The following is a 19,420-nucleotide window of genomic DNA, read 5'->3' as shown; positions in this document are numbered from 1 at the left end:
GGGGCGTCGCCGATGAAGTGATCCGGCGGGGACGATCCCCTGTAGTGGCTCAGTCGGGGGAACAGAGAGGAGGGAGGCGACCGGGGGGAGGTGGGCCGGCTTGCTGGGGTGGGCTAAAGCCCAGTGGGTAGGGGGGCCTCTCTTTTCCTTTTTCCTTTTTCTTTTTCTGTTATTTGCCATGTTTGCATTTTTCTTTTAGTACCAAATGAGTTTTGTTTTGAACAAAACTTGGCACATAAAACTAACACAATACCTTGAGATGGAACAGAAAGTTTGGGGTTAAAAGGAGTTGTCTAAACATTTTTAGAAGATGAACAGGACATCTTAAATACTACTGGACCAAATAATAAATTCCCAGGGGCAATTTGGGAATTCCAAAAATGTTGGTTTCAACATGAAAATTATCTAGGGATTATTGTCCATAGGATGAACTATTTTATTTGCATGAAAGAAGAAGCAAATATTTGACATGCAATTTGAATTTGAATTTGAAGCATATTTTGGACAAGTGGCATTTTGGGATGATGATCATGATGACATGACCTTCATTAGGGGGGATTACTGTAGTGTGATGCTGGGGATGTTACAAATCTCCTCCACTACAAGAAATCTCGTCCCGAGATTTAAGCGGGGAAGAAAAGAGTAACTTTGGGTGAACTGACCCTTATAGGGTTAATTGTTTGGTGAACAATGTAGGGAATGTGGCAGAAGTATCTCTCGAGTTGAAACTTAAGAAAACTTCGAGAGCAAAATATGACGGTACAATAAGAAGTTTCATGCGAATGGACAAATTGATACCTGAACAGAGTGTGAGAAAGGGGTTCAGAGCATCGGAAATAGATCATCTCTTGAAAGGTGGCCGTGACATGATACGAAGCCAGTTGCAAGAATAATTCGGAATCAAAGATATACAGGAGAGTCGGGTTCCGATCCTGTGGGACCGTGGGTTATGAGCCCACCATGTGGGTTAAAAGTAGAAAGGGCGCTAGCATTTTGCACGATCATGATAGCAAGGCATGTCAGAGGGTAGCCTGTCAGTTATGTCGGCAACAACGTCGGTACCAAGGGCGAGGGATGAAGAGAACCATTTTCCTGCTCGTTGAATGAGGCGGACCTATAGGCAAGGTTCTCGTCCATCGGTGGTTACCGGAATGTCATCAACAATAGTAACAGGGTCTTACTGATAGAGTTGTACACCGAGGCATTTACATAAGCAGGGAATTATTACTGCTTATATAATTTAGATCACAATAAGGTTTAAACAAACCAATGGAAAGGAAAATGTAATTGTCAGATTAAACAGAACAATGGAAAGGAAAATGTGTTTAAACATATATTTCAGGGGTATATCCTTCCCAAGGACAAACAGAGCATGATATACATGGTAGGACAACAAGTTCAAAAGCATTTAGATAATGGGGCGAGGGAAGAATCATGATATTACCCATACAATGGTGTTTGGATAATTGATAAACAAGATTTAGTATCGTGCTTCAAATGTTCTTATTGGAGATTGGATTACCATAGACATCCTTCGAGATAGCATTGACATGGTTTCAAGCAAAGGTCAGACTTTGGATACACCAAGGATCCATCGGAAACCATTTAGAAAATAGGTCATACAATTTTAGCAGGGAAAAGATGAGGGTGTGGCCGACGGGCTCAGCAGCAATCCATCGACATGCCAAAAGGGATGTATTTCCAAAATTATATGAACAAGTTTGTGTTGGGGGAAGACAAGATTGTTGTCGCTGATAACACAAATCATCGAGGGGAAGGATTGCATTTCTCATCATGAATTCAATGGATATCCTGGAAAAGCTCAGAATGTTGATGATGATCACGACACATTTGTCGAGAGATTTCATGAAGACGTAACCGATCGGCGATGACATCCAGTCAAAGGAATGATGAATCGAAAGGTTATTGGAACCATGGGTACGACACAAACTCGAAATTAAGCTTGCTGTTCAAGGCGGAATGATAAGATGAGGAAGATCGACGTAAGCTTAGCTCATCATCGGAAGTTGCTCCAGGCATAAGGACCAGGTAGCCCAGTTAAAAAGTTGACATGATAAAAATATAGCTGATCACGCTAGGAATGATGTGATGGGGTATAAAGCTTCCCAGTATCAAGTACTAGGTGTAATGCCAGCAGGTAAATCAGAGTAGAGGTTGGACAGGGGAAATGATTTGTAGAGGATAAGAAATTTTAACTTACCCAGTAAATGTGATCAAGGAGGAAATATGGTCAGAACCATAACTGCAAGGGATCCAATTTACGATACCGTAAGAATTATTCAAAAGATTAAATATCCTTGCAAGAAGCTTCCATGATAAGTTCCACACCGTGTCCGTGGGCATGAACTCAAAGGTTCAGGGTCGACTCCCACTTCTGCAACGCATAACCTTTCATTTTTCTTCTCTCTCTTGACGAAGTTGTAGTATTGAAATTTTATCTGACAAAAGCCAGTAGAGTATAACCTGCATAACTTTCGAGTTCACACAGGTTAGGGAAGGCATAGGTTCAACCCATCGGGGCATCTTAGGAACATATATCATAAATTTTGAGAACACAAGCTCGGTAGTAGAGCATGCTTGAGAAAGCGGAGGATACAATTTACCAAAAGCTTTATGTATCCGAGGAAAGGCTCACAAGCTTATTGAATATGAAGGACATTGTTGGATAAAATCCGAAAAAGGGGTCTGGTGGTCCACAAGTGATCTGATGTGAGCATCAATATTCAACCAGAGGAAGAAAGAATGCAAGGAGATCAGATTATAGAAACAACTGACTAACTCAAAGCATCAATTACAAAGGAATTATGAATTCCAAGACAAGGGATCAGAAGCAATGCTCTGATTAGGGGTGGATAGGTAGAATAGCCTTAGGGGTACAATCGATGGTGATTTGATTGATCATAATTCAGCACATGTTAAAATGACGTCTGAGCCAGAAGGATGAATTCTAGGATCTGATTGAGGATTGCGAGCGTTCACAACATAATGTATCAAGGGACTCAAAATGATAATGACAAAGGCTGACAATAAGATTACTAGACTTATGGTACTAACCATAATGCAAGCAAGCAAGAAATTCAAGAACAATAGGTTGTTGAGGATTTTCATAAGAACGAATGGTATTACGAAGACTTTTGTGAAGTACATGAATCAACTAAGGATGAGCGGATACTCTATAGGTGCACAAAGTTATCCGTAGGGGTATTCAGATGACAAGGAACTGCAAGGCAGTAAGCTCAAAGGATTCTAGGAAAAAGGAGAGCAGTTCAGGGCATCTTGTAATAAAAAGATCAACGGGATAGATTGTAATATTGGCAAGTGTGTGTAGTTATCCATAGGGATATTTCAGTGGTAGGGAATTGCAAAGGCAATAGCCACAAAGTCTCGAGAAAATATCGTAGAGTATCTTCGGGATCTTCGGATGCAGCAGGCGATCATCTGAAATAAGGAGCTCTCCGGGCAGATGTGATCACGAGATCCTAATGTTCGAGTTAGTAAAACCATTTTAACCCAAATAGAAGAGAGATCAGAGTCCCAAAGTATAGACGAGGAATAAAAGATCCTAATACCACTCAATTGGCGACGTGGGTCTGTAAGACACACAACTAAGTTAGTAAAAGTTTTTCAGTCACTAGACTCAACTTCGGCCAAGGAGTTGGAAAGGGGGCTACCTACAGGCAGTCGGCTCTGATACCAACTTGTGACGCCCTCGATTTGATCGTACACTAATCATACACGCAAATGTGTACGATCAAGATCAAGGACTCACGGGACGATATCACAACACAACTCTAGACACAAATTTAAAATAATAAAAGCTTTATATTACAAGCCAGGGGCCTCGAGGGCTCGAATACATAAGCTCGAATACACAAGAGTCAGCGGAAGCAACAATATCTAAGTACAGACATGAGTTAAACAAGTTTGCCTTAAGAAGGCTAGCACAAAAACAACAATGATTGAAAAGGCAAGGCCTCCTGCCTGGGAGCCTCCTAACTACTCCAAGTCGTCAGCGGCCGTCACGTAGTAGTAGGCACCCTCGGGGTAGCAGTAGTCTTCAGTGGTGTCGTCTGGCTCCTGGGATCCGTTATCTGGTCACAACAATCGGGTATGGGGGAAAAGAGGTAGCAAATCAGCCATGAGTACTCATCCAAAGTACTCGCAAGACTTACATCAGATCTAAACTAAGTATGCATCTGTATCAAAGGAAAAGGGCTGTATCTGTGGACTAAACTGCAGAATGCCAGAAGAGAAGGGGAAGGCCTAGCCTATCGAAGACTAGCATCTTCAAGCATCTTGCAGTATCAGGAGAGATAAGAGTGGCATAAAGTAAAGTAGTAGAGCTATCAACCTCGGCCAGAGATCCTTGCTCGACTCCCTGAGAGAAAGAAATCCCACAGCCATACTATCCATTTCTCATCACAATCCATTTCTCATCACAAGTATCCAGTTCTAGTTGTATCGATCGGGATACAACTCCAAGTGTCCGTTACCGTAGGATAGGCTATCGATAGATGTTCTCTTCCCTGCAGGGTTGCACCAACTTACCCACCATGCTTGATTAACTCTGGCCGGACACACTTTCCTGGGTCATGCCCGGCCTTGGCCAAACAATACGTCGCAACCCGACCTAGGCTTAATAGAGAGGTCAGCATGCCGGACTAAACCTATGCCCCCAGGGGTCATGGGTCATCTCCCCGAGAACTCCTATACGTTGCATGGGAGGCCGGTGAGCAGACCTAGCTACCTCCTTCAAAAAGGCAGGTGCTTACGCAGTCCAACCCGGCGCGCGCCGCACAATCGCTGACGTTTATTAAGCTTCGGCTGATGCATACGACACGGAACGCCCATACTATGCCCACGTGATGGTCAGTGCTATCAGGCCAGAGGCCCCTCGGAACAAATATCCAAATCGTAGTGGATTGGGAACACGCGGTAACAAGCAAAGACTCACGAAAGATGTGACCCCGTCGCCCCGTCTCGAGTACTTGCGGCAAGGGCTAAGAATGCCCGGCCACACCTCGTAAGTATCTCGCGGGCACCTTCCAGGTCAACCCGACTCCACATCACTCGCTATTAAGCTCGCGTGGGTACCCCTCAGGGCCGACCCGTCTTTAGTAACATGGTTCAGTGTAAAGTCATAGTAATCATAGTAACTGGGTGTCTAACACCAAGGGGAAAACCCGAGGAATCACCCCTGGTGAATTCCACTCGATGTAATCATCACGGTGAACGTAAGAGGATCCACCCTCGAGGTTCACACTTGAGGGGTTGCACGACAGAGCCGCATCAGAAGTGGTTAAGGAGGAAATCACCCTCGATGACCATGATAACTACACTACAGAGATCTCATCAGGAGTAATGTAAGAGGTTCCACCCTCGGCACTCGATGGTAACTCCGTAGAGTCGTACAACTAGGGGGTGATGTGCGGTGTCGGGGCCTGGACGTCGATCATGTTGATCGAGTCATCGAACATAAAGCGGGGCAACTGGGACAAGGTGGGGGTCACTGATGGATCACTAACCAACCTATACCAAGTGGTTTAGGATAAGCATGTAAGGTAACAATAAGCAGGTAACAAAAACAGGCTATGCATCAGAGTAGGATCATACAGAAAGCGGTAGCAGTTCTAATGCAAACATGAGAGGGAAAGAAATGGGCGATATCGGAATGCTCAAGGGGGGTTGATGTCTACTACACAACCTTCTTCTTGTAGACGTGGTTGGGCCTCGAAGTGCAGAGGTTTGTTGGACAGTAGCAAATTTCCCTCAAGTGGATGACCTAAGGTTTATCAATCCGTAGGAGGCCTAGGATGAAGATGGTCTCTCTCAAGCAACCCTGCAACCAAATAACAAAGAGTCTCTTGTGTCCCCAACACACCCAATACAATGGTAAATTGTATAGGTTCACTAGTTCAGCGAAGAGATGGTGATACAAGTGGTATATGGATGATAGATAATAGCTTTTGTAATCTGAAAATATAAAAACAGCAAGGTAACGAATGATAAAAGTGAGCGTAAACGGTATTGCAATGCGTTGAAACAAGGCCTAGGGTTGATACTTTCACTAGTGCAAGTACTCTCAACAATAATAACATAATTGGATCACATAACTATCCCTCAACATGCAACAATGAGTCACTCCAAAGTCACTAATAGCGGAGAACAAACGAAGAGATTATGGTAGGGTACGAAACCACCTCAAAGTTATTCTTTCCAATCAATCCGTTGGGCTATTCCTATAGGTGTCACAAACAGCCCTAGAGTTCGTACTAGAATAACACCTTAAGACACAAATCAACCAAAACCCTAATGTCACCTAGATACTCCAATGTCACCACAAGTATCCGTGGGTATGATTATACGATATGCATCACACAATCTCAGATTCATCTATTCAACCAACAAATAGAACCTCAAAGAGTGCCCCAAAGTTTCTACCGGAGAATCACGATGAAAACGTGTGCCAACCCCTATGTATAGGTTCATGGGCAGAACCCGCAAGTTGATCACCAAAACGTACATCAAGTGAATCACGTGGTATCCCATTGTTACCGCGGATACGCACGGCAAGACATACATCAAGTGTTCTCAAATATTTAAAGACTCAATCCGATAAGATAACTTCAAAGGGGAAACTCAATCCATTACAAGAGAGTAGAGGGGGAGGAGAAACATAAGATCCAACTATAATAGCAAAGCTTGCGATACATCAAGATCGTATCATCTCAAGAACACGAGAGAGAGAGATCAAACACGTAGCTACTGGTACATACCCTCATCCCTGAGGGAGAACTACTCCCTCCTCATCATGGAGAGCACCGGGATGATGAAGATGGCCACCGGAGAGGGATTCCCCCTCCGGCAGGGTGCCGGAACGGGTCTAGATTGGCTTTCGGTGGCTACGGAGGCTTCTGGCGGCGGAACTCCCGATCTATTGTGCTCCCCGGTAGTTTTAGGGTATATGGAGATATATAGGCGTAAGAAGTATGTCAGGGGGGCCACGAGGGGCCCACGAGGGTGGAGGGCGCGCCCAGGGGGTGGGTGTTGGGGATACACATAATAGGTAGGCCCACGAAGGGTCGAAATATCATAAAGCATGGGGTCCACACAACATGTGGGTCCAGATAAATTTTATACATGCGTACTATCCACTCGGACAAGCAGCATACTATCCACTCGACCAAGCAGCATACCATCCACTCGGATGACAGTTCACCACTCGACCATTGACTCATTCGGATATACGAAGACCAGCAGGCAGCAAAGCAGTCGGCATCATTCTCATAGTGAGGGCTTGGTAGTGGGCTGGTATTATGGCATTCATGCCCCGTTTGTAACATAGGAGGTGAGGGGGTGGCGCACTCTATATAAGCCACCCCCACCACTAGACGGGGGGCTCTTTTCTTCCACCTCTCTCTCTTTCTAACCATTAGTCTCAGGACATAGCTTAGGCATGGAGATCCGCTCTCCCTCTCTCTCTCGAACACACATTGTAATCTCTGGATATATACTCAGATAAAACAAAGCCTCTCCGCAGCACGAGACGTAGGGCTGTTATCTCCCCCGTGAGAGGCCCAAACTCGCTAAAACCACCGTGTCACCCATATGCATCTCGATAGATCATGCTCCGTTACCCTATACCTTATTATTGTCGGAATCGTTCCCACGACAGTTGGCGCCCACCATGGGGCATGGTGTCTATCGAGCCATGATACAGATGGTTTTTTCTTCAATCTTCAACAGCGAATCAACTACCATCACCAAAGAAATTGGCCGCTAGAGCTTTGGTCATCGCGCCATTCGTACAAACAAAAGGATCAGGGAAGTATCCATTTAATCTAGTCTTTTTATAGTACATTGTATAACAACGAGTTTTTCTTTTCCTCCTATAAGATCAGACACACCCATGAATAAATCAGACAAGAGATGGGGAAGGGAAAAGGGCATCAACGCGGTGCGTGAGTCGTGGCCGTCCGTCCTCCCGCACGGCCGCCAGCGTGCCGGACTGCACCTCCTGCTTCCTCTTCTCAATCGACTTCAACCCGCCCGTTAGCTAGCTACAACGAGCGTAGGCGCTCGACAGTCCATCTGGCAGCATGGGCGCTTGGTTGTTGTCACTGTGATGTGCACGCAGGCCTAGTAATGCAGCGGCCTCTCCGCGACGTCCTGACACGGCACATCGCGATGGCGTCCCTCATGAACTGCCGCACGGAGACCCCCGTGGTGGATGCACGGGCGGGACGCGGCACCAACGCCGGGGCTGTCCACATCTCCGATCACGACAAGACAGGAGCCGCCGGATCGACTCAACGCCGCCCACGCGCGGCCTCACAGGAAGACGCCGCCCAGCACTAGCATTCGTCGCGGCCGCCTCTCGCGGTGGATCGGTGCCAAAAACCGCCGTTGCCATGGCCATCCAGGGAGCTCTATGCATCGCCTTCCACTTTCCTTCTAATCTCTAATTCCTTCCAATTTATCTTGTGCATGCAGGACATGAATGGCCGTGGGAAAGGAAAATGTCCACTACTCCCTCCGTCATGGTTTAGAAGGCGTGCTTGGAAATTCCCTGGAATCTAGGTGGTTATCTATTGGTTGTGAGATGGGCTAAAAAATAGCATTCACACTACGCATGCATATAGAAATAGTATATTGGAGTACTAATTAGCTACTAGAAATAAATGCAATGCGCCCTAAACCTTGTCTATTGTGGAAACGCATGCAAATTTAACTGTGCCTTCTAAACTGTGGCGGAGGGAGTACATGCATGGGCGATTTTAACTCTTCCTTAATTACTGACAAATTAACTCTTCGTGCATGCACGTACAGATTTTGGACGTGGGCACTGTCGGCGTTCTGGGAACGGGGATCCCCAGACTTGCCTGCCTGCGGCCTACGGCGTGGCTCAAAAGAGGCCCCAGCGCGGCTCGTCTTCATCAACACAGACCCAAGACCCTCGCGAGGGGCCAAGCCTCGCGGGGCGGACGACACGGAGCTTCCTCAGGCACGGCCTCATCAGGCTGGCTCGCGAGGAGGCGGAGAGATCAAGGCGGGGTACCTCACGAGGTGCCCGTGACGCAAGCCATGATGACCAAAGGCGCCAGGCGGGCGCCAGCCGCGCAGTGTCCTCCTTTACTCTTTGGTGCAAAGGGAGCAAGCGCAGGCGAGAGCATCAAGCAAAGGCACCCGTTTCGGTGCAACGAGACCAAGACCAGTCCAACGGCAGGGAGGAAGTCATTGTGGAGCCCAGGCGAGCGTCACCACCAGAGCCTTTGGCAGGCGAGGACCAACTTTAGTCAGGATAAGTGTACCAGATGTTCCCCTTCAAAATGGCCAATTGTTGGCGCCCTTCCCGCTCAATATTTGGGAAGAGGCCCAGGGCCTTTGCCTATAAATAGGACTAGCCACCCACAGGTTAGAGGGATCTAGAATCGGCCAACCCAGAAACAAGCTGGGATCGGAATCAAGAAGGGAGAATCTAGAAGCCAAGAGAGAAACTAGCTAGGATCGAAATCGGAGAGAGAATCGAGAAGAGAGAGAGAGAGAGAAGGGTGACTGAACTCCTCCTAGCAGTTCATCCCCTCAGCCAAGAACAGATCCTCGCGAGGTTGTTCTTCCTTGTATTGCTCATCATCATCAGCCCAAGAGGCAATCCACCACACCACACACTGGAGTAGGGTAATACACCACAACGGTGGCCCGAACCAGTATAAACCCTGTGTCTCTTGTGCTGTTCTTTCCATAGCTTAGATCTTAGCGAGGCGGAGGGGTGCAGGTAGGCAGAAGGCGAAATCTCCGCGCGCACCCCAGTGTTCGAACCTCAAGGGTCTGCCAGAACCCGAAATTCGACATTTGGCACGCCAGGTAGGGGTGCGCCGGAATTCGTCTTCCACCACCCCGTTCTCCTCCGACCATCGCGTCCATGTCTGACGCTCGTCGGGCCCGCACCGAGCGTCGGGCCGCTCTCGCTTCCCGTGTCGCCCAAACGGCTCCTGTCGGCGGGCGTCCTCGCCGTTCCCCGTCACCTGCCGTCAACACCGCCACCGGCCCGGCGGGGGACGAGCAGCAAGCGTCGTCTCAGCATCCGTCCGTGCGGCAAGACAGCCTCACCGCCACTCCCCCGCTCACCCCAGCTGGTTCTACACCTCGCGCGCTTCGTGAACCCATGGAGGCTCGAGCTGCGCTCTTCGCGGCAAACGAGCTCCTGCGCTACCGTCCCGTCGATGACGTCTATGAAGAATGGCTCGACCGCGTCGCCGAGCTTGTCCGCGCCGCAGGGGGCTCTCCTGCACCGTCTGTTCCGCTGCACCGCACCCCGCCCCGCGCGGGCGACGAAGCTCCGGGGGCGCCCCAGCCGCCTCCTCCTCAAGAAGGCGCCATGGCTCCAAGGCGCGTGGCCCCTGGGCAGAACCCGCTCTGTCAGGTGCCAGCGCGGCAAGAGCAGAGCTGCCAAGAAGTCCCTCGCCCGCAAGAAGCTGCCCGGGCGCTCCCTGCTCCAGCACGTCGTGACCATGCTCCTGCTCCCGCATGTCTAGACCCCGCGCTGCTCCTAGCTGCAGCGCGTGGGGACATGCAAGACCAAGCTCTCTGTCACCCAAGACCTCCCGTGGCCACAGCAGGCTGCCGTGCCTTCACCACCGAGCTACGCAGCGTCACGTGGCCCGACAAGTTCAAGCCAGACCTGCCTCCTCATTACGACGGCACGGCCGACCCTGCGGAGTTCCTCCAGCTCTATGAGCTGGGCATCGAAGCTGCCAACGAGGACGAGAAGGTCATGGTGAACTGGTTTCCCATGGCGCTCAAGGACGGGGCCCGCACCTGGCGCCTGAACCTGGCTCCAGGCACGATCTCCTTCTGGGACGAGATGCACACCCGCTTCATCGCGAACTTCCAAGGTACTCGCGACCAGCCACCCGCCGTGAGCGACATGCGCCGCATCAAGCAACAACCCGGAGAGACCCTGCAGAAGTACATCTAGCGCTTCAACAACGCACGCCTCAAGATTCCCAAGGTGACCGAGGAGGCCATCATCTCAGCCTTCTCCGACGGCGTGCGCGATGTCAAGATGAAGGAGGAGCTGGCGATGCATGAAGACCTGTGCACTTCCTTGGAGTTGTTCAACTTGGCAACCAAGTGCGCCAGGGCTGAGGAAGGGCGTCTCTCCCTCCTCGAGCTGCCTGCCGCAGACCCAGAAGAGAAGAAGCCCAAGGCCAAGGATGTGAAGCACAAGGGGGCTGTTGTGCTCGCGGCAGAACCAGACACCAAGCGAGGCAGAGAACAACCCGAATCTTCCAAGGGCAGTCGGTACTGTGTGTACCACGACCTCCACACCCACAACACCAATGAATGTCAAGAGCTCCGAGCCGTGCGAGAAGGAAGGATCGGCCGTCGCCCCGACCACGGTGACCGGGGCTATGGTCGAGGAGGAGGAAGGAACGCAGGACGCTGGGAAGACCGCTGCCCGCTCCAAGGGTGGCGCGATCGACCTCACGAGGATCGCTGGCAAGACCCGCCTCGCGAGGGAGACTGGAGGGATCAGCCTCGCGAGGATCGCCCGCAAGGCAACGCAGGCCTCCCTCCGCTACCGCCGCAGCCAAGGGGAAACGAGGACCGCCATCAGGACGAGGGGGCTGGGGGCTTCCAGGAGCCGCGCGCGATCGCCTGCATCCTGGGCGGGGCTCAAGCCCCAGCCTCTCAACGCATCTTCAAGCAGTTCGCCCGCGAAGTGAATGTGGTCCTTCCCAAGCTCGAAGCCACGCGCCCTCTCAGGTGGTCGGCGTGCGCCATCACGTTCAGCTCAGCGGATCAGCTCAAGTGTGCGGCCACAGTCGGAGTCCTCCCGATGCTTTGTTCCCCAATCATCAGCAACGTGGTGCTCACCAGGACCCTCATCGATGGCGGGGAAGGGGTCAACGTCCTGTCTGTGGAAACATTCAACAATCTCCAAGTGCCCTACAACCAGCTTCAGCCAACCAAGCCTTTCTCCGGAGTCACCGACGGCTCCACGGTCCCGATTGGGCAGGTCCGCCTCCCTGTCACCTTCGGGGCACGCGACAACTACCGCACCGAGCTCATCGACTGCGACGTCGCTCACATTCGCCTGCCGTACAACGCCATCCTTGGATACCCAGCGCTGGCCAAGTTCATGGCCGTAACTCACCATGGCTACAACATCCTCAAGATGCCAGGAAGTGGCGGAGTCATCACGGTGCCCTGTGAAGAGAAGGACGCGGTGTGTTCCCTGGAACGAGCCTTTCAGGCCGCATCACTGGAAGACCCGGATCGCGGAAGCAGGAGGCTTCCCGAGACCGCCCCCAAGAAGAAGAAGACATCATCCGGCCCGGACCCTCAGGAGGCAGGCCCCTCAGGGCCCGCGCCTTCCCAGGGGGAACCTCCTTCCATCACATAGGAAAGCGCGCCCGGCGCCCTCCTCAGGCAGGGCTCGGGGGCTCCCCCCTGGAGGGCCAACGACCTGGCTAAGGTCACGAGGGAGGCGCTTGGGCACCACATGGAGGCGTGTTTCGAAGCACGTTTCCCTCAAGAAGGAGTAAGGCAAGGAGAGCCAGACCCTCAGGAGTTCGTCAGCAAGGCCATTCAGGAGCTACAAGAGTCAAGAGTCATGAAAGGCGGCCGCCGCCTACTAGCTGTGGCTCCCCATCCAGGCGAGGATGGTGGGCTGCGCATCTGCATCGACATACCAGGGCTCAATCGAGTCGCCTCTCTGGAGCGCCTCTGGCCCTCGCGAGTGGGGCGCTACGAAGGCCCACCCCACAGCTACATTCGCATGCCTTACGGCTTGCCGAACGCGGCTGCCACGTACCAGCGCCTCATGAGGGGTATAATGGAGGCTCAAGAGGCCAGGCGTTCTGCAGCCCTGGCGGAGATGGAGATGGTCCGCGAGGAGCCACCAGCGCCTCCGGAGCCTCCCGAGGCCCCTGGGCCTGGGGGCTCATGAGGATCGGCTTCCGCAGCCAACCGAGTCTGCTACACCAACACTCCTTCGTCCTCAACATCATCAGGTGACATCTTTCAAGTTTCATTTCCAGCTGGGAGCGCCCCCCAGGGCTGCATTATTCCCAGGCCGCGTGGGTCCGTCCCTGCCGCATGTATCCCTTTTATTTCATGTTGTTAGCTTACCTTGTTGGGGGCGTCCCTCGGGCTGCATCATCCCCCAAGTCGCTCGGGCCAGACCCAGCGGCATGTATCCCTTTTGCGTTTATTTCCGGCTATGCGTTCGACCCATCATGCTTGATTATTTGGTGCCTGTCCACGGCACCTCTTCTTCTCCATGCCGACCACTTGCACGTTAAAGGGGGGGTACCTGAGCATCACGACCCAGGGCTCTTACTGGCTCTCCAGCCCTCACCCTCTGGCCTTGTCCACGGCATCGCGACCTAGCATACCAGCGACGGCTGAGACCAGCTCGAGGGCCGGGACCCAAGGACGTAGAGTGCCGGCATCTAACCAAATTTGTAGGGACACATCACAAGATAAGGCCCAGTGCCAGGCGCAACCCGCCTAGAGGTAGGGCCCCGTGAGTCCCGCGCTGGCTCACGGGTGCCCAGATACACCTCGCCAGGCCCTACCGTGCCAGCCACGTGACAGGGCGGGGTTGTACATGCCCCGAGGGCTCCTCCCGGAGGGGATCCCCCTCCCACGTCCCAGTGGAAGCACCATGCTCCGCACTGGCTGACGACACTGCCGAGGAGCGGCTATGCTCGTACACATACGGAAGCGCTATGCTCCGCGCTGGTGATAAACAACTGAGGGTGGCCTCCGGGCCGCATCAACCTCAGGGAGCCCAGAGCTCAGTGTCTAGCCTCATCGTAACGCCTCCCCTCGGGAGTTCCGCGCGAGGGGGCTGGGCACGGGGGCTGCGCCTGGGTCACGCCCAGACGCACGCCACCCAGCCAGGCCCCCCGGGCCTGGTTCGTCGCGCATCTCTCCCCGAGCGGAGCTAAGGTACGAAGGCCGTTTGAGCGTCAAGGGGGACTCCTGAGCATCGCGACTCAGGAGCCTAACTGGTCACGTAGCCCCTCACTCCTTAGTTCCGAAAGGCTAACGGCGGTTGAGGTTTCCCGCGGCCGGGCTCTGCAGACATAGAACGGTAGATCCACCCACATCACACCTCCCTACTTGCTATTCGTGCGCCAAGGGGGACTCCTGAGCATCGCGACTCAGGAGCCTAACTTGTCACGTAGCCCCTCACTCCTTGGTCCCGTCCTGGTTTCCGGTCGGGGCTAATGGCGGCTGAGGTATGCGCGGGGCCGGGCTCTGCCGGCGTAGAACATAAGCAAGTAGGAAGGAAAAGCGTAAATTTCAAGGAATTCAAAAGCAAATATTACAGTCCACACTGTTATCTCAATGCCAAACGCAAGTTTAAACGCCTCCCCGAGGCGTGATACATGTGCAGGAATTAAAGGCAGGACAGGAGCCACAACGGAGTCACTTGTCAGCGGTGGAGCAGCGCGGAGTGGGTTCGCCTCATGGAGCAGCGGGGTCGGCAGCGCCTTGCTTCGGCTTGGTGCTGAAGGCCCGGAACTTCCCCAGCAGAGCCTCCGCGCGACCCTTCACGGCCTCGGCAGCGGCAGCGGCACGCTCGCCGCTTACTGGCTCCAGCAGGCTGTCAAGGTCGACGCCGGGATCGCGAAGGTAGATGTGGGTGAGGACCCGTGTCAGCGCTGCAGAAGACAGGACACGCGCCTCGGCCTCGGTCGTGGGGACAAGGCCAAGGGTGACATCTTCAAGAGCGCGAACCAGGAAGGGAAGAAGCTTGGCGGGGCCGTCCTCGGCGCCAACCAGTGGGCTCTCCAGGCCGCTATCATAAAGCGTCCTCAGCGAGGAGCGAGCCTTCGCCTCCATCTCTGCGAAGGCCATGCGGTCCTCGGCAAGAACCTGGGCCTTGTCGTCCAGCTCGACCTTCCTCGCCCCCAACTCCTGCTCCAACGCGCCTAGGCGGTCACAACGCCTCCTGAGCTTGACCTCCCTCTCCTTGACAGCCGCCTCGCGAGTCTTCACGCCTTCTTCCTGCTCTTGGCAAAGGCGGGCCTCTTTCGCGAGCTGGTCCCGCAGGCCTTGCAGCTCGTCCTCCAGCGCCTTGCAGCGACCACGGACGTCGACCACCTCCCCCGGGGCTGCATCACGAGTAGCCTTCGCCTCAAGGACGGCCTGCCTCTCCTCATCGCAAGCCGTCGAGGCCTGGACCAGCGCCGCCCGAATTGAAGTGTCGGAGCGAATCCATCCTGAAGCCAGCTCCAAGCACCCGGCCACCAAGCGAGGGTCGGCGCCAAGAAGATCCTGCCGCAGCCGGTCCAGCTCAGCAGCAGCACGATCCAGAATGGCAGGAGGAGTCGGAGAGACAACAGTCGGTGGAGTAGGAGGAGAAGGCGGCAGCGCGATCACAGCATCCTGAGGCGGAGCCTGCTGCGCCTCAACGGCTATAGTGGCGGCAGCAGGCAAAGGCACCTTGGGAGTCACTTGGGCCATGGGGGCTGAGCTCACCCCAGCCGGCTCAGCCAGGCCTCGCGAGGACGACCGGGCAGGAGAAGCCCATGCATCGCGGTCACCTTCCTTCACGGGCAGAGGCGCTGCCACGGATGGAACCTCAGGAGCTCCCTTCGGCTTTTTTGCTGCGGGCGCCAGCCTGTCCAAGAGATGTGGACGTCAAGCCTCAGCAGCAGAACAAGAAATAAAGACAAGAATCAAGCGCTTACGGGTCATCGCCAGTGAGCTCAGGCAGCCTCCGGCCAAATTTGAATCCTGAAAGCCAGCTAGAAGGGTCAACCTTGGGAAGCTCGGGAGCGGAAGGCGCGTCTGCGGTCCGCCTCGGGGCCGGGGCAGACCCGCGGGAGATCAGCCCGGTCTTGTCCTTCTTTGAGATCGGGGGCAAGCTCCCGCCGCCCTGCTCGTCATCATCCTCGTCATCATCGCTCGGAGAGAGGCGGAGAGCGTGGGACCTGCGCTGGGGGAGGGGAGCCCTCGACTCTCCATCAGTCGCCTCGGAGTCAAGCCCTTTTTCCCGCTCCCCTCCTTCCTCCTCTTCGCTGGAGTCGTCGGAGGACACGTCCACCGATTCCCCGGGAGTTTCCATGGGCACGGGCCCGTCCCCGTTGAAGACGGGCATGGACTCCACTACCTGCTCCCAGTCATCGCGAAGGAACAAGGGCGTAGGAGCGCCCTCCAACCTCGCCACATCGCCCCCGACCAGAGATTGGAGGACCGCAACCAGATCTTTGTCGGCCAAGGCCGCGGGGCTCGAATGGGGCCTCCACATCGAAAGTGAGTACTGCCGAAACGGAGCCAGCTGGTGCTCCAGGAATTCCCTCAGCAGCGACGCGCCGGTCAGCTTCGCCGCCGCCATGTTGGCCGGCCTCAGATCCGCGTCCATCTTCTCCAACACCAGCTTCGCGCGGGGGTACACGAGCTCCGCTCGACCCCAATCGCTGGAGCTCGTGGGTTGCTCCGTGGGCAAGATCAGCCGAGGGTGGATGCGCCCAGCATCTGCCAAGACCCACTTGCTCCTGAAGCCCTCAATCCTTTTCCCGGGGTTTGAAATGGCAATGGTGCCACCGTACGTGATGAAGCTCGCGCACGCGGAAGCAGGACTGCGAGAGGTCCGGAGGTAGAAGTAGTGGCGCAGCAAGGCCACTGAGGGCTGCACCCCTACGTGAGCCTCACAGTAATAGCCGAAGATTGCCAGGAGAAGGACGGAGTTGGGGTGGAGATGCAGAGCCTGTAGCTTATAATGGCAGAGGACAGAGAAGAAGAACTCGAAGAAGGGAGGCACCAGGCCAGCAGCAATGGCGCTTACAAAGAACGGATAGAAGGTGCTCCCTTGGCCCTCAGGGGTGGCGGAGCCGGCCTTGAACACCTTCCCCCCGTCGATGCCCTGCATCGCCGCCATCCGGCGCAACCGGGCGAGGCTCGCCTTCGACACGTTCGGCGAGTCTAGCGCAGACGAGTACCAAGCTCCGGCCGGGGACTGACGAGGCGCCATGGCTTCCTAGGTCACGCGGTCGGAGTAGATCTGGAAATTTTGGAGGAAGGAAGGAGAGGCGCAAGAAAGGGGATCTGAGCAGCAACCGGAGAAAGGAAAAAAAAAGCAAAGCCTAGGCAGATGCCGCTCCCTTATCAACTCGCGCGGTTGCTGAGACGCCCACGTCCGATCAACCGCCACGCGGCGCCCAAGGCCGCAGGCTGTTAGGGCCCGCGGCGCTTTGCTCTTGCCCTTTCGCCTCCCTGCACGGCCAAGTCCGGGTGCGCCTTGGGCTCGGGGGCTACTGTCGGCGTTCTGGGAATGGGGGTCCCCAGACTTGCCTGCCTGCAGCCTGCGGCATGGCTCAAAAGGGGGCCCAGCGCGGCCCGTCTTCATCAGCACAGACCCAAGACCCTCGCGAGGGGCCAAGCCCCGCGGGGCGGACGACACGGAACTTCCTCAGGCACGGCCTCATTAGGCTGGCTCGCGAGGAGGCGGAGAGATCGAGGCGGGGTACCTCACGAGGTGCCTGTGACGCAAGCCATGACGACCAAAGGCGCCAGGCGGGCGCCAGCCGCGCAGTGTCCTCCTTACCTCGTTGGTGCAAAGGGAGCAAGCGCAGGCGAGAGCATCAAGCAAAGGCACCCGTTTCGGTGCAACGAGACCAAGACCAGTCCAACGGCAGGGAGGAAGTCATTGTGGAGCCCAGGCCAGCGTCACCACCAGAGCCTTTGGCAGGCGAGGACCAACTTTAGTCAGGATAAGTGTACCAGATGTTCCCCTTCAAAATGGCCAATTGTTGGCGCCCTTCCCGCTCAATATTTGGGAAGAGGCCCAGGGCCTTTGCCTATAAATAGGACTGGCCACCCACAGGGTAGAAGGATCTAGAATCCGCCAACCCAGAAACAAGTTGGGATCGGAATCAAGAAGGGAGAATCTAGAAGCCAAGAGAGAAACTAGCAAGGATCGAAATCGGAGAGAGAATCAAGAAGAGAGAGAGAGAGAAGGGTGACTGAACTCCTCCTAGCAGTTCATCCCCTCAGCCAAGAACAGACCCTCGCGAGGCTGTTCTTCCTTGTATTGCTCATCATTATCAGCCCAAGAGTCAATCCACCACACCACACACTGGAGTAGGGTATTACACCACAACGGTGGCCCGAACCAGTATAAACCCTATGTCTCTTGTGTTGTTCTTTCCATAGCTTAGATCTTAGCGAGGTGGAGGGGTGCAGGTAGGTAGAAGGCGAAATCTCCGCGCGCACCCCAGTGTTCGAACCTCAAGGGTCTGCCGGAACCCGAAATCCGACATTTGGCGCGCCAGGTAGGGGTGTGCCGGAATTCGTCTTCCACCACCCCGTTCTCCTCCGACCATCGCGTCCATGTCTGACGCTCGTCGGGCCCGCGCTGAGCGCCGGGCCGCTCTCGCTTCCTGCGTCGCCCAGACGGCTCCTGATGGCGGGCGTCCTCGCCGTTCCCCGTCACCTGCCGTCAACGCCACCACCGGGCCGGTGGGGGACGAGCAGCAAGCGTCGTCTCAGCATCCGTCCGTGCGGCAAGACGGCCGCACCGCCACTCCCTCGCTCACCCCAGCTGGTTCTTCGCCCCGCGCGCTCCGCGCACCCATGAGGCTCGAGGTGTGCTCATCGCAGTAAACGAGCTCCTGCGCCTGTCGGACACGCAGGTGCACTCGAATGAGGCGTTCACTTGGACGATGCTCGTCTGGCTGTCAAGTCCCTGGATCCAGTTGGTCGATTCACCTTTTTAGTCGACCGGCTAACGTGCAGATTTATCGGGTGCTGGCTGCGTGCCTGCGGGCGGCCACGCCATCCTCCGACATAAATTGCCCAATGCAGCATAGACCCGAAGCGGTTCCTTCCTCGAGCCAGTCACGCCCATGTGCGCGCGTGAGCTTCCTCTTCCGATGCCGACATTCTATCACGTCTAGGTTTACCGAGACATACAGTTTACTCGGATGGTTAACAAACTACTGCGACCATCGGACAAACACTCGACACTGGACATGTCTTCATCACCGCTCAGTCGCCCTGCACACCAATAGCTGTTAGACATGTCCACACCATTTGGCCACCCCTTGCGGTTATTCAGAGGACACGTCTTCACCGGCTTGCCTGACAAGCTAAGTCTTTCTTTCATATTTCAACCTCATACATTTGATAGACGGACAACTAAACTTCAGGCAATGTGCAGGTTTTATCAGACAATTAAAATGTCCAGACATTCGGCCGCCACATGCGTAGCCACTCGGTCGAATATGTCCTTGTCACACGGCCGCCCCGCGCGTCGCCATCGGTTGGTCACCTCATAACCACTCGCCCGCCCCGCGCGTCACCACTCGGTTGGTCACCTCATAACCACTCGGCCGCCCCGCGCGTCGCCACTCGGTTGGTCACCTCATAACCAGTC

This window comes from Triticum dicoccoides, chromosome 6A (assembly GCF_002162155.2).
Source record: "Triticum dicoccoides isolate Atlit2015 ecotype Zavitan chromosome 6A, WEW_v2.0, whole genome shotgun sequence".
NCBI lineage: Eukaryota > Viridiplantae > Streptophyta > Magnoliopsida > Poales > Poaceae > Triticum > Triticum dicoccoides.
Note: the sequence above shows the minus strand (reverse complement) of the source record.